The sequence below is a fragment of the Hydra vulgaris genome, chromosome 02 (genome assembly GCF_038396675.1).
Source record: "Hydra vulgaris chromosome 02, alternate assembly HydraT2T_AEP".
Taxonomy (NCBI): domain Eukaryota; kingdom Metazoa; phylum Cnidaria; class Hydrozoa; order Anthoathecata; family Hydridae; genus Hydra; species Hydra vulgaris.
In genome coordinates, this window is record NC_088921.1 from 46269695 (window position 1) to 46286603 (window position 16909).

General features: G+C 27.8%; 1 long non-coding RNA gene across 4 annotated transcripts; it reads left to right on the forward strand.

Moving 5' to 3' along the window:
• Positions 1–436: 436 nt before the first annotated feature.
• On the forward strand, positions 437–8725 carry LOC105843213 (heterogeneous nuclear ribonucleoprotein A1). 4 transcript variants are annotated; one of them, XR_010636745.1, is made up of 5 exons: positions 494–635; positions 2113–2698; positions 5209–5631; positions 6757–6849; positions 8519–8725. It is a non-coding gene; the product is annotated as a heterogeneous nuclear ribonucleoprotein A1 (long non-coding RNA). The 4 variants fall into 4 exon arrangements; XR_010636743.1 differs by having other exon boundaries at positions 547–644; XR_010636744.1 differs by lacking the exons at positions 6757–6849; positions 8519–8725 and adding an exon at positions 5946–6169 and having other exon boundaries at positions 437–635.
• Positions 8726–16909: the final 8184 nt, after the last annotated feature.

Here is a 16909-nt window from a genome sequence, read left to right on the forward strand (position 1 = left end):
AACCACGCTTTACTTTAAACATAAATAGTATCACATGGTGAATATTAAGTTTATTCCAAACTTATTGCAAGATCTACCTTTATCTTCTTTATGCTTTAAAATTTAATTTTTAATATTATGGTAACATGTATGATCTTGCTTTTAAAGTTTATTCAATGGTTTAACACTCCTTAAACACAAAATGTAAGGTTTGTAATATTTATACAAGTTTGAGCTATATTTTTTTGTCATTTAATGGCAAATAAATAAAAGGTATAACTTGTGTAAGCTGGTACTTTTATTATCTGGTAATGTAAGCTTAACTTTAATAAATTGATACTTAAACATGCACGCTTAAGTACCAGCTTAGCATAAATAAGTTTGAATTTTGTAAGCCTCACTTTTAAAAGCATACGTGTTATACAATTATTTACGGGTTATGCGAACGTGTTGAACCGTTGAATTTTTTAAACAAGAACATTGATGTAATGGTTTGCTTCACCAGCATTTGTTATATATAATGACATTATAACAATTAATTCCACGTAAAGCCGTGCATTATCTCCTCTGAATACCAAGACCAAATGTTTCAGTTAAATCCTCTTGGTAGAACCCCGCGCTGAGACGACGCTAGTCCTTTAAGTTTCGAAGCCATGGTTTGTAATGTACTTTTTTTTACTTTAATGTTTTTTAAAATTTAATTCGAAACTTAATTTTTGTCAATCTTTTAAATTTCTTCTGAAACATCTTGCATATTATCGGTTTCACGTAATAACCTTAATATACCTCCAAAACAAACACTTAAGTATGGAATTTAACTATGTCAGTCCATCCATTCTCTACTTTCGAATACTCTATCTAGATATTAGAAAAATAATGATTCTTTAGTTGCTTATTTATCTGCTTGTTGCTTTTATGATATTTTACTAAAAATTAGGTTAAACAAATTTTTTGCCTTTTACTATCACTTAAATCTCTCCTCTTAATTATGTTCTTTTAAGGTGTATATTATTTTTAGTTTTCTTCTAGTAAAGGTAAGTCTAACCTCGTGAAGTAAATAATAGAGTTTCTCTAAATTAATTGAAAATAAAAACATTTAGGCATTGACCTCATGTTAAATAATTTTTGGAAAATATCTTATCTACTATTTTGTGTGAGCATGTACTTCAGGCCCCTTTAAAAGGCTGGAAGAAGCAACTCTAATGCATAATAAATGTGATTGAAAACCTGACTTAGACTTAGCTTTAGGGTTACTTGTTTTGAATAAGGCTTTCTTGACTGGTAGCAAAATTTAACCTGTCATTTTAAAAAGAGACATCCATTAAAACTCTTCAAAAACAACAAAAATGTGTTTTTATAGAGAATGTCTATGGTGCTTAAAAAAGAATATCTAGCAGTAGATAAATAAAAAATTTTTTCTTATTAGTTTTATTGAGTTTTAGTTATTATGAAAGGAAACATGTAGATATTTTTAATTTAAAAGTTTTAGTTAATAGACTTGTGACCCTTTTGATATAGGGTATCAATTGTTCTGTTGCAGTGTAGGTTGTTAGACTTATTTTTGCTTATATACATTATAAAGTCAATTAAAATAATTGATTGATTGATTATACTTATGCTTGCATATACATTTACTTTAATAGATAATCCTAAAGTTAAGTGGCCTAGAATAATTTTATTTTTTTGCTTATTTACTTATACTTGCATATACATATACTTTTTTAAATAATTTTTTTTTTCAATTGTTGTGCACTTGTCAGTGAAGGCTTAACAAATATAAGGAATATTTGTTAAAATAATAAAAGAAAAAAGATAGCTGCCCCGTGCCAAACCCTAAATCATATACTCACTTGGAGCAGCAGACTATAAGATAGTCGATATATGTATTGAAGCCAATAAATATTCCTAATGTTTAAAAAGTCTCCACTGACAAGAGTGCTACAAGCAAAAAAATTATTTTAGGCTTCTTAACTGTAGCTTTACCCTTTTATATTAGTTTTGTGTTTTAGAAATAATCCTGCTAAGTTTTAAAGTATTAGCAATTCATTTGTGTATGCATGTAATTGTGTTTTAGTGCGCTCTTCACAACTACTTTTGAATATATATTAAATTTGTGTAAATTTTTTTATTTAGAACAATGCGTATGCTAATGATGGTCCCATGGAAGACTCGCGTGAGTCTGAAGCAATGAGAAAATTGTTTGTTGGTGGACTAAATAGAGAAACCACAGATGAGACTTTTTTTGAATACTTTGGGCAGTTTGGAAACACTGTTGACCAAGTTGTGATAAAAGATCCTGATACCAAAATGTCAAGAGGCTTTGGTTTTATAACATATGATCAATCATCTGCTGTAGAGAGTTGTTTTGCCAGTCGTCCACATGTGTTGGATGGAAAAACTTTAGATGTTAAACGAGCTATACCAAAAGAAATGCAATCCCCAGCATCTCGTTTAAGAGTAAAAAAACTATTTGTAGGAGGCGTTGCCCCTGATCTTACCCCAGAAGAATTTCAAGACTATATTGAGAGTCGTCATCCTACATCAATCGGCACTATAGATAAAATTGATTTTTTAAAAGACAAAGATACAAATAAGAATAAAGGTTTTGGTTTTTTGGAGTGTTCTAGTGAAGATTTTGCTGATCGTTTAGTAATAAGTGAAAATTCTTTTCAATTAAATGGGAAAAATATGTCTTTAAAAAAAGCTGAGCCTAAAGAAGGTTTGTTTAATTTTTCTTTTTTGCAATTATTATATGATTTTTTATAAATTAAAAAATGTGTGTTTCCTTATTTATACAATCATTAGTATAAGTTGTTTCTTTATGTAAAAATGTGTTGGTTAATTTTATAAAGAAATTATAAAAGAGCAAAGTTTAGAAGTTGTTAGTCCTGTATTTAATTTATTTTTTTTCTTTTTTTTTTCTTTAAGAACTCATTCTTTTTTTAGTTATTTTCCACAGGACATCTGTCCTTTTGAACTTTTATCTAACTCTGCCACACTCTTGTTAACCTATTATGCATCTCTTAGGCATTCACTGCTTGGTGTAACTTTACTAAAATGCATTGCATTTTAAAAAGTTTTTTTTTGTAATTGTCTCTTGTCAGTCTAGTTAAGATTTTTTTGTGCCTTTTTAAAAAGTTTCAAAACATTTAAAAGGCTGTGGCTGAGTTGTTGCAACTAAATATTATATCAAGAGGCGAATTAGATAATTAAATAAAGGTTTATTTACCTCATTTCTATTTTCTAAAATTTTAGTATATAACAATAAGTATTTTTATCCTGTATTTGTATTATCTGGATAAACTTCTGTTTTAACCATTATAGTATTTAAAACATATGTGTGAGAGTCCTATGAAAGAACTATTTTTGTTGCAGTAAATTTGTTGTTTTTCTGCAAAAAAAATTTTGCAATCTGGTAAATTTAAGTTAATTTGCTACTTGTATGTGCATGGTCAAGAATAGAGTGTGATCGTACTCGCTTCTGAATGAGTCTTAAATATATATTGTTATTGTGATTTATATATATATATTGTTATTGTGATATTTTTTTGTTATTGTTGTGTTTTTTTGTTATTGTTGTGTTTTTTGTTTTATGTTTTTTTTTTCGTCTATATTATTATTATCTTTATTGTCTGCACCTAAGACAATTAGTAAATTAGATAAAGTTAATATTAAAGTTTTTCTGCATACTTTTGTAAATTTAAAATTTGCCATCCATGTTGAAATTACATCATGTGAAATTTTTAAAGAATAACTAAATAAAAACATTAAACTAGGTAGCCATCAGGTTTAGGTAGTGGCACCAAACTAATTAAAATTAAAATTTTCGCTGCATTCTCCTATGGAATAAAGAGGTAATTTGCAACCCTATACTTAACAGTTTTTTTACAAAATTATCTATATTTTGCATGGACTTTATTTTGCTAGTGTAAACTGACTTACATTGGTGTGGAGGTGGGCATGGGCTATATATGCCACAGCCTGTATATATATGTATACTATATTTTTATGGTTTGTTCCAGTACTTCATGATGTACTGAAATAGTGGTTGTACTAAAATAAATAGTGGTTGTACTGAAATACTGTTTCGGTACAGTATTGGCAGAATCAACTCTAGCCTACTTCAAATAACAAAAAGTATATACAATAAATTTTTGAAAACAATGTGCAAAGCAATTTTGCACATTATTTTCAAAGAATACATAATTCATTTGTCACTCAAATAAACTTCTCTCTAAACTTTAGAAAATCAGGGAATACCTGGAAAAATCAGGGAATTTTTCTTTAAAATTAGGGAAAAATCAGGGAATATTTTTTATTTTAATATTTAGATTGAAGTTACTTTGCAGTATCCAGTTTTTGAATCTTTTAATATTGAAAGTTGCTCACTACAGTGGTTTTATAACATTTATAATATATAGTAGCTATATGTTTTGGGAACAAGGATTCAGTTGCGAAAGTAATATATCCTTCAACATAAACAGGGAAAAACATATACTTTCCACCGCACGAACTCAGGGAAAAATGCTTTAAACTCAGGGAAAATGGATTTCAAAACTGCCATGAACCCTCTGGGGTTAAAGTTTTAATCTTTCTATTTGTCAAGTTAAAATGGTTGACAAAAATTCAATTAAAATATTACTTGTATATGCAATAATGCTTTTAATCAAGCTCATCCTAAATGTTATGCTTGTTCAAAAAGTTTAATAAATTATTAATGGATATTTATTTGGTCTTTTATTAAATAGTTTTAAAATTAAAGAATAACTGGAGTGTCTGCAAAGATGTCTGAAGGGGCCATTAAAGTAAAGTACGGTTTGCTGTTTAAAAGTAGACTGTAACAGTGTAGTGTGCTCCTGTAAAGTAGGGGATGAAGAGTTCAGTCCTTACCATGTCCCTGGTAGTACTGCGCTCAACTTGTTTCTCCATGCAGTGGCCTTATATGTCAAGGCTCTTGTGTGGACTTATTGAGTTAAGAGGAATGGAGCCACAACTTAAGAAAGCCACTATATCCTCCTCGGCTGTAATGACCTTGGGGTGAATTCAAAATAAAACAAAATGAATAACTCAAGTTATAAAGTGTAATAATAGTAAAAATGTCTTAACTATAAATTACTAGTTTTATATATTGATTTAGAATGTATTAAAATTTACAACTATTTGTAATGTAACAAAAATGGTTAAATGAAAAAGTGAATTGTAATTAATGACATGTTTTTATAATTGCAGGTAGTGGTGGAAGTGGCGGCGGTGGTGGTCAAGGAGGCAAATATCAAGGAAATAGCTTTCAGAATAACAGTTATCAAGGTAACCAAGGTGGAGGTTTTAATAGTAGAGGGGGAGCTAGAGGTGGAAATAGCAATAGAGTAAATAGTGGGCGAGGTGGGTTTAGAGGTGGAAGAGGGGCACCTCGTGGTGGTGCAAGAGGAGGCGGTGGAGTTCCTAATAATGATTACAACAGCTATGGAGGAGGTTATCAACAGCCACAAAACTATCAGCAAGACTATTCATTTCAAAATAATGGATATGGAAATTACCAACAAGGATATGGTCAGCAACAACCAAGTAGCTATGGAGGAGGTTACAATCAAACTGGTGGTGGTGGGGGTGGTGGTTATCAGAGTAACAATCGCTATCAACCATACTAAATAGGTAAGTTATTAGTACAAAATCTTTGAAATGGCCTTTTTATATAATGATCCTTTTTTTAGAACTTGACACTTTTTCAGGGTCGCATCCAAAGAATTTTTAGTGTACCAATAGTCTGGTATAGGCGTCCTGAATAAAATCTGTTTATTTTTTTTAATTATAATTGTTTTGATAAATTTATTAAATATGCAACTTAAAAAAAGGCACGTCAAAAAAGACTGGATGCGACTCTATCAATGTAAGCATGTTCAGTCCATAATAAATTACTCTCTCCTAAATACGAGAACATAATTATACATATGTTTTTCTATCTGTAGGTTTCTAGTTTCTAATCAAATGCAGTCTAAGGACTAAATCGTCAGACTAGGAAGTTGTACATAGAAGACTTAAGTTCTAATTGGTCAATTTTAGCAAGAGAACGATATATTTTCAAGAAGCTGAAACGTTTCATAAGATAACTAAGTGTGTGACATCTTACCATGGACTGATTTTATATTTTAATCTTCGTGGTTTTTTTTTATAAATAAAGTATCAGCCTTAATTATTAATTTCTTGTTTTGCCCATGCGATATATTTATAATATTATGATTTGTGTCTGGAAAATATCTATAGAATATTTTGGTTTTATAAAAACTTTTGTGTAGGCAAGTTTATTGCTCAGGAAGCCTTTTTTTTTTCTCGACATTCCAATATAAATGAGTTTTCATTCCAAAATATTGTTTAGAAATAAGCTTTATTCAGTTTTGTATAAGTTTTGTTAGGCATTAATTTAGGTTATGCAGTATTTAACTTGTAACAATGTGATGAATTCGATTGCAGGAAATTTAGTATAATGAAAAATCAAACAAATTCAGGAGTGATGTTTCATAAATAGATCGAATATTGGTAATCAGGATGCTGTTAAATTATAAAATGAAAAAATATCGAATTCAGATAGCATGATAAATAGGAAATCAAATTGAACAAAAGATAAGAGTCTTGGATTACTTCAGGTTAAGAACAGTAGCTTCAGGTAAAAAAAGTAGCATAACATTTTCAGATGATTAAGTTGTTAAAAGGTGCAGGATAATATGCGTATATATAAAACATGTTCCACAGTTTGTTTATTTTCTTATATTTTATTTTTAGGTTCTTTAAATTTTTGATCATTTGTGTTATTTGCGATTTCTTATGAACTTATCATGTGCTTACTGTCATTATCTAACTGGTAATTGCATTTTGGTGAGTAACTAATTAAATATGTCTATAGAATGAAAAATAGTGTGTGTAATAAAAATAGTGTAGCAAAAGATGTCAGATTATAAAGGTTAGCTTGCTGCATCAATTCTATTTAATTTTGTAAATAATATAAAGCCATTAAAAAATTGTGTTAATTGATAATGATTGATAAATATGTATCATAAATAATAAGTACTTTGAGCTATTTGGTAAAAAAGACAACTAAAGACAGTTATAAACAAGTTAGCATTTATTTTTTCTATTAAATTTGATTCTATTCCTTTGATGCTCTTATTATTTAAAATGCACTGCGGCTGTTGAAATAAATCTCAAAAATCCTAAATTATCTTATCTTTAAATCCATTAAAATATCTTAACTCCTAATATTAAATTGTAAAAAGAAATCATTGTTACTTAACAGTGTAAAATTGCCTATGTTCAGTCACTTAAACTTCTTTTTTCTTAAGTACACAATTGTATTGTTAATTATTATAATAAAAATTATTTTAAGCAAAATGAAATGTTAAATTTAAAGCAAAATGTAAAATTAAAGTAATAAAATCAGAGTTTGATATTTTATTTTAAATGTTATTACTTTGTTATAAATATTACTTTTATTTTAAATGTTATTACTACTTGTTGACGGATCAGGTTTAGTTATTAAAGTCCCGAAGCCTACCAGATTTGTTAGACCCGTTTAGTTAACGAGTCCAAATGGTCGAGGTTTTGTGAGTTTCAGTCCTATAATAACGAAATCCAGACCCAGTACAAAACGGGTCTGTGTCTAAACTTAACTCATAAACGGTCCTATATTAACGACTATTAAGTTTCCAAACTTTAGTCGATTGCAAATAAACATTTGTATAAAAGTACTTTTTTTCAACTTTTTAAATTTTTCTTAAAGTTACTATTATATCTTTGATAGGTGGACATAACAGTATAACTGCTTTTTTGACCATTTAACGATTTATATGAGAAAATGTTTCTTGTGTATGCCGGTATCAATGGTATTAACAGTATAGTTACACCATTCCGTTCAAACAGAATAAAATAACCCATTTCTCAAAATATGACTTCTGTAGCAAAATAATTGGGTTCATAATAATGTTTTTTTGCTCTCCTGAAAAGTTACACTTTTGCAGTTATACTCCTATGTCCGCCCATCAAAGATATATTAATGACGTAACGGTATTTCGTCTGACTATTTCCCCCTGAACTTTGGGAAGTCAGACGAGAAAACTTTTGGTTTTTGCGCTAATGCTTTTAACAATCGACTATAACAAATATGTTCCTGTGGCTTTACTATGATGTAATAAAGAAACAATTATATATTGCGTAGTGTTAGACAGTGTTTTTATTGTTTATTTTTTAGCCTTTTTGATTAATTTGCTTTGAATTAAGTTTTTACTGTTGTGTTCCAAAAAAAAAAAGTTGTTTAAGAGTAGAAATAAATTAAATTTCTTTTTATTTATACATTTTCATTTAACTTTTCTTAAAAGCAGATTATTACCCTTATTAAAAATGTTTATTAAATATTTTTCTGCATGATTTTTAGCCAAAGTTTTTCGTCTGACTTCCCAAAGTTTACGGGAAAAAAAAGTCAGATGAAATATTGTCTAATCAATGACGCTGATATAATAACGCTATCAAATATTAAAAATTTTTTTTTTAGAATGTTTGCTGTCATCTTAACTGAAGGAAGATTCGAAAGTATAGAATCCGACTAAGTTAATTGCAACTACATCAAATTACTGCTCAAATAAATAGAATCACGAGATGATTTGATAAAAGATCTTAATTATTTATATGAAATAACAAAATTATTAAAATATGTCATATTTTTGTATATATACATTTTTTAAAAGACTGTTTTTCAATATATTGTACCTTTTTTCTTTATAATTTTCTAGAAACCCCATTTTATAATATAATAAAGAAATAAGGAATATACATTTACATACGATAATTTCGTAGTGTTTTATATATTATCTCCTATATTGTCTATTGTTTAAACTATGCTTTAAAAAACAGGGCTGCGCGTTAAAAACTAACTTTTTTGTCTGAAGAGTTCAGTTAAAAGTTTAGACAAAAAGGTTTAATCCTTTGCAAACTCAACCAAATTTTTTGGCCATTTTTTAAACCGCTCAGCATAGTTAAAGTGTTTTTCAAAAGACTTCCGTCAATCGGTTATTTGTCTAAACAATCGAGATATTTCCGGTAAATATCTGGCCTGCAATAAACCATTAGATATTTTATTGCAAAAACACGTTTATTTACGTTAACACAGTCTTGTATTGTAGTTTATTAAAATTTATTTTAATAATGTTGCTAATTTTAAATCCAACTTTTGTTTTGATTCATTTTTAGTGAATTTTACACTGGGTTGATTCAGTTCGATTATTATTTCTTTTTTTTTAGATGTGTATAAAACTTGTTTACTTTATCATGACTTTTTCTCCTTGATTTTTCTTTAAATAGGACTTTTCTTATCGATATTATAAATTGATGCAAGCTCGATGTTATGAATTTGAATAATTTGAATGCTCTACAGCATTAATGTCACAAGCCCAGCACAAATAATTTCCTCCCTTTTGCTGACCTGCTTCAAATTGGGCTGCAGGACCATCACCTTTAAAGAATCTCAATTCATCGTAAACCTCAATCATCGATCTTAATGGGGTCTTTTATGTCAATAGTATCATTTATTCTTTGTTTTGAGTACATAAGCATTTCATCCGTAGCTGAACATCTCCCAAAGATATACTATATAGGAGCTTCAACAACCGCTTGAATGTTTATAATTTTATTATACTTATGTTGATATTCTTCAGATGTATAATATATTGCTGGATCTAATAAAGATGAAATTGTCATTAAGACATGACTGTGGTTGCATATAGTCGAATTGTCATGCCATAACATAAGATGTCTTTTTTGTTCAAAGTTTTTTAATTTTATTTTCAAGTTATTGGTTTCTTCATCTTGGTCAACATCCTGGACCTCATTAATTCTTTTTAGATAGCTAATAATTGATGTACGAGACATTTTTTCATATTCTCCATCAGTTTTAATTCTCATATATATCCAATGATTTTTTGTTATGTATTCTCTAATTATTTTTAGTGGATGTACTCGGCCATCTATAGTAAATGTTTCAGTTTGTATTTCATTGTTTCTTAAAACAAGTTTGGAAAAAGTTTGTGGAGCAATAAGCTCTCCTAATGAATATTTATTTTCTGATATAAGCGAATTCGGTTTTTCTGCAATCTGAATATTTGTTTCTTCTTGGGGAAAGGAAACATTATGACTCGTTAGTCTAAAAAATATATAAATTTTATGTAGATTTATACATAAATACATGTTTTTCTAAATTGTAACAAATAATAAAAACTTATTATTTTATATTGATAACTAATTTAGTGAGTAATATTTTTGCAAAAATTAGCTAAATTAAATTAAAGGCCTTTAATATTTAGAAATAAAAAACACGTTGTAAAATATAAAAATACATAATAACAAATAAATTAAACCTATGAATTAATGTAAAAATTCTTTAAAAAAAATAGCTTTAATATAACTTTACTTTCGTTTTTTTCTTCGAATAACAACATTTCTTTTTCCAATACTTCTTTTCAACTCAGATAAACTTGTTATATTGACACCATTTTCCTTTAGAAATTCTTTGACTATCTGCCCACCATTGCGTGGCATTTTACTTGCACTATCAATTATATTGTATTTTCTTGCGAGACTAGAGTAGTTAATCTTTTCTCCACTTTTATAAAGATTTACCTCCTCGAGACAAAAATTCAGTTGATCTTTAAATGCATGTGGTGATCCAACATGTTTTTTATGTTTTATTACACCCTACCATTAAAAAAATGCTTTTGTTAACCTTTATATATTATTGTGTGTACTTTGATTATAAAAATTTTGAATTGAAGTAAAGACTAATATTTATAAAACTTGAATCATTAAATGAAGAACTTTGAATATAAGAATGAAATATTTGTATATATCATACACACACACACACACACACACACACACACACACACACACACACACACACACACACACACACACACACACACACACACACACACACACACACACACACACACTTTTATCACACTCATAAACACTTTTTTTTAATTTACCCCAAAGTATTATGAAGTCTCAGTGGCCAAATGTACCTATACACACTTGTGAACAATTATAAATATATAAAATGTTTATTTTATCTACTTTTTCTCTAAACTTATAAGATCGCTGTTCTGCTTGCTCAAATGTTTCCATACTTGCAGTTAGGCGATGCTTATTTCTAGTTTGAAGGGAAATATTATTTCCATATGTTCTAAATGTTATGAAAAATAACTAAAATTATATTTTCAAAAATTTATAATTGCTTTTTAACTTTAGAAACATTTATATTCACCTTACAACTGATGTTTTTTTCCATTGATTTTTAATATTCGTCACAGTGTCTTTAATTAAATGTTTTTTTTGCTTGCGCATTTCTTTTGGGGACTTGATTTTTAAATTTAGTATTTGGGAACAAGTTTTTGTAAATGTTGTTTGAAATGTGTTTTGATATTCTTTATCAAGTTTTGTTATTATTGTGTTTGTAATGTCATTTAACATTAGTTCTTTTTGTTTTAGACCATTTTTGAATGCAACAGATTGATACGATTTGCATTGATTCGGGAATTTTGATAACATATACCGGTCATTTTGACATCCAAAGCAATCTTATATTGCATGATTTGTTTTTTGCTCTTTTGTTATCTTTCAAATAAAAATTCTTGCATAACCTCAGTTTTTGTTGATGAACTTTTTTTCCCCAAAAACGCAGTTTCTTAATGATTTGTTTGTATTTTGAAACAAAAAGACCATATGGTACTACAAACTTATTGTCGTTTTCAATTTGAAATTGGTTTTGAAACTTCATATACTGATACTTATATTTTCTTGAAGTATATACTTTTAGACTTTCATCAAATCCCTTATTTATTTTTATGTTGAAAGCATTATATGTAGCTATTTTTGCAAATTCACAAGTTTGAGGATGTGTTATAGATACCATTGTAAATTTCTCTATATAGTTTAAGTATCTATATTAAAGCTTTATAAAAAAAAATTCTCCAATTGACTAATTTATCGCGTGATTTAAGTTAAAACTACGGTATATTTAAAATGTGAGCATTAGCTCTAATTTCCAGACCTGTGAAATCTCATGTTCTTGGACTCTATTTTTTAATTTAGACCTTGCTTGGTGCTGGAAATATCTTAATTATTGCAAAGACATTTAAACAATAGAAAGTTCATTGAGAAAATAGAAGAAAAAGAGCTACAACTCCCAGCTCTCAACTCTCATTTTTTTGCTCCCAACTCTCATTTTTTTGAGTACTTTTACTTAGTAAGTGGGTAACATAGTAACTTTGAGTAAAAATAACATTTTTTTTTATAAAATTATCAGCTTTAAACACTTTATAAATGTTCTAGCTCTTTTGATCTATAATCATGTCCAAATTAAGGATATTTTGTAATTTCATTTACGTCAATTTGATGCAAACCGACAGAGCAAAATAACAAAATACCTCAAATATACACTTTATAAAAACCCTAAATACTGTCTACAAGTTCTTTTTTTTTTTTTTTTTTTTTATAAAACAACACAAGCAGCAAAAAATAATAAATTCAAATTTATTTCATCTCATGCAAAACCTAAGTTATAGATTGTCAAAGTTAGGAATTTTGTTGAAATTCTCGGTTTAAATTTTACTAAATTGCCTTAACTACGCCGAGCGTACTTGTATTTATTTTGAATATGGATGTTTTATACGATTTAGTATATTACTTTTATATTTAAGTACGTAATTTTTATTCGAAATGTTTTTATATACTTCCTATTCGTATTAATTTCATCACGTCAGGTGTTACAATTTTAATCAATCAATACGCTAACAAAATTAATTACAAACATTTTTATTGTGGGCAAAAAAACACGATCTTTCACCGCATCAAAATAATTGAAGAAAAGGCCGTCGGTAATGTTACAATATTTTTAAACTGCGAAATATCATGATTGAAGATACTAAATAGAATGGAAAGATCTTGGAGATCGACTTAAAAAAAAATTTGAGTTAGTGGACAAAAGCAAAACCCCAATAGTACTAGTACAGGTGTTAAATTCAAGGTGGGGGGAGAATTCTTATCAGAGAGCCATTTTCTGAGAAAACCAGGCAATGCTCTAAAGTGATATCCTTCGATTACGCTAAATTTTTTTCTTCTAAATACATAGTTTCTGAGTTATGGTCGGTCAAACTTTAGACCTTTTAACAAGGTCGTTTTAGTGATTTTTTAACTTAATTTTAAGACAATAAGACAACTGTATCCCAAGTTTGTTTTTATAATAGGAAAGTATAGGTAGAAATTAAAAACAAAAAAATTTTAAAAACAGAGGAAAACTATTCCTTAGTCTAAAAATCTTAAGCTGAAATCACACACTTTTTAGTTTGGGGCATACTTTGAATATATTTATCTCCAAACATAAAAAGTTCCCGCAAAGTGTTTTATTGAATATCCCGTTGCAACTTTAATGATTTAAGAAAAATGAGGGGGTATTGCTTACGAAAAAAGTTATGAGTCATCAAGCTATCAAAAAGTGTTATTAGATGCTCTGCGTTCATTAAAATTAAAAGCACAAGGATTTGATAATGTTATAATTAAGTGTATTTCTATATTAAAAAAACTATTTTGAATATATTTTATCTTTCGTTTAAACAAGGAATCTTTCCAATTAAACTTAACATTGCAATGGTAATACCAGTTTTTAAATCTGGACAGGATACTAATATTTCTAACTATAGATCTATTTCCATTCTTCTTTGCTTCTCGAAAATACTAGAACGTATTATGTATAAAAAATTATACTCGTTTTTAGAAAAAAATAGTATTCTTTATAACAAACAATTTGGCTTCACAACTTTCAACTTGTTTCTCCGCGCAGCGGCCTTGTTCATCAAGGTTCGTGTTTCGGAGTTATAGATTTAAGAGAGGGTTATAGCCACTATTAAGTAGCCTCCTCATCTGTAGTGGCCTTCTCGGCCTTGAGGAAGTGAATAACAAAAAAAAAAAAAATAGGGCACTTTACTGATCATGCAATTCTTCATCTCATTTAGATTATTTTTCAAGCTTTTGACAAAAAAAAGTTCACTTTAGGTGTTTTCATAGATCTAAGTAAGGCGTTCGACACTGTTGATCATAGCATTTTAATTAAAAAAATTTGAAAACTACTGAATCAAAAATATAAACACAGCTTAGTTTAAAAGCTACTTAACTAGTTGAAAACAATATATTTCATTCGAGAATTAAAAAACTAACATCATGACAATTGCGACATTCTTCATAACACTTTTATTTTTAATTTATCTTAATGATTTAACCAAACCTATTATATATTTTAAATTCTATTTTATTTGCTGATGACACAAAAATTTATTTTATTCTCATAGTAATATAACAACATTTAAAACGGTCAATATTGAACTTCTAAAACTAACCGAATGGTTAAATATAACAAACTTTCTAATAATTTAACTAAAACTAAGAATACTATTTATTTATCATCGCCTCCATAAAAAAGATAAAATCCCTCTTGCACTTCCAAAACTTATTATTGGAGAATACATCGTAAAGAGAGAATGTTCAATAAAATTTTTAGGTGTAATTCTAGATGAAAACATAAATTGGAAAGACCACATTAAAATAGTTGAAAATAAAATTTCTAAAAATATCGGATTATTCTCTAAAGCAAAACCATGCTTCGATAAATCATGTTTGAAATTCATATACTACTCATTTATTCAATCCTATCTTCATTATGCAAACATTGCTTGGTGCAGCACCAATAAAACAAAGACAAAAAAGCTAACAAAAACATGCAATTAGATTTTTACCAGATGCACATCGTCTCTCTCATTCAAGACGATTGTTTAACAATCTAGAAATATTAAATTTGTACCAAATAAATATATATCATCTTCTAATTTTTATGTATAAAACTAATAATAATACAAAAACAAATATCTTCAAGCCATTATTTTATAAAGTTCAACACAAATACGTGACTAAATATTAAAGTAACAACTTTGTTCAACCCAAAACTGTATATGAGTCCACCAAGTTCTCAATAACTATTAGAGGATCTAATGTATGGAATAAGATAATGTAATGATAAGTAATGATATTGAAACACTTACAACTTTTGAACAGTTTAAAAAAAAACTAAAATTATTTTTTTTAAATAATGAACAAACAGAGAAATATTTTTAAAATTATCTATACAAATGAAGAGTACACGGGAAAAAACGGCATAGTCGCATTTAAAAAGTTTTAAGAAAGTATGAATCATTTATACAAGTCTTTGTATAAAGTCAGGAAAAATTTTTTTTTAATAAAAGTTACAAATATTTTATTAAAAATGTAAACTTCAGATAAATTAATCAAGAAGTATTTTTTTAAATTTACTTCTATGCTTTATATGAAAACCTTTACAAATGATTAATATATACTTTTTCAAAAATTTTTAAATGTGACTATGCCGTTTTTTCCCGTGCAATCTTCAAATATTATATTTGAAAATTATCTACTAATACATAATTTATTTGTCTTGAAGGTTCTAAAGTCTATAATCGTATACGTTATAGCCAATTTTATTATTAAAAAAGTAATTATAAAGATTTACAGCATTTATAGATATTAATAACGATAATTTAAATTTATTCTTTTTCTTAAAAATGAGAAGGGAAAAAATAGAGAAGGGAAAAAAAGTAATCTTCTTTGAATTATTTATTTTTATAATTTTTGGTATTAATTCTTTCAAATTTCTTTTTGCTGAAAAAATATTTTTGATTATGAACCTAACTTAATCAAACTTAAAAAGAACGTAACTTTTAAAAACAAATATCCGCTGGGTTTTTTCTCTAAATTTTAAATTTTAGTTACAACAAATTGTAATGTTTTGAAAAAACAAAGGACTTGGTGATGAGGCAAACCTGTCTTCTTTTCGTCCTTGCCATCTTTATATATATTATAAAACAAAAAACTTGTAAATATTTGTACGACTGAATAAATGAATTGAAAAAAATTAAAAAAAAATCTTGGGGGGTAATTTCGCATTATTGAAATAACGTTACCTCAAAATGGTGCTAAATCTGTTTTGTTTTTTTAAATAATTTATACGATTATAAACATGTAAACACTTTTAACCTGATATTTATTGAACAATTATAATTATTTTTAGGCATTGTTTCGTTATTTACATTTATTCAGTTTGCTTTATTTAAAATTTAGTTAATTACTTCTCAATTGTTCAGAACAAAGTATCCTATCTTGATGTCAACGTCGGATCTGGGAAAACAATAAACGTCGGCTCGTCGATTGTTTTTTCAGATTATAGTGAAGATTTTATCTCAAACTTTTTATATAAATTTTGGAAATTTTAGACAATCATACGATATTTGAAGATCTAAAACAATTTCCCCTCCTGTTTCCAGTCGATAATTGTTCTACACAATTCGCAGAGTACTTGTGCTACCCGAGAATCATTGATATTGATCTTTGTCTCGTATAGTTGATATAATCAATCTGCTAATTTAGTTGCAGCTTCCAAAAAAGGCTAGCCTATAATGACTAGCCACTATTAACATGTCGAAAAGTTATTGGCTTGTTATTTATAACGGCTGCTTCTAATAGTTGACTAAGTAACCGATGAGTCAAACTCTAACGAACCGCTAAAAAAATGCCTTTTTAAGGTTCATTGCAAATCCTGTACTATATTATGTAAATTCTAAACTATTAATATAATTTAACCAATATAATGAAAAATGTATTTCAAGCAAAATAACAACTTCAAAAAAAGTTTTTATTTCTAAAAAGATTTGTAAAAAAATACTACAAAGTATATTTAGAACTTTCAATATTTCATCAGTAGCGCTTCAATATTTCATCAGTAGCGAGACCTTTCAATATTTCATCAGTAGCGCTAGTTTAAGTGCGG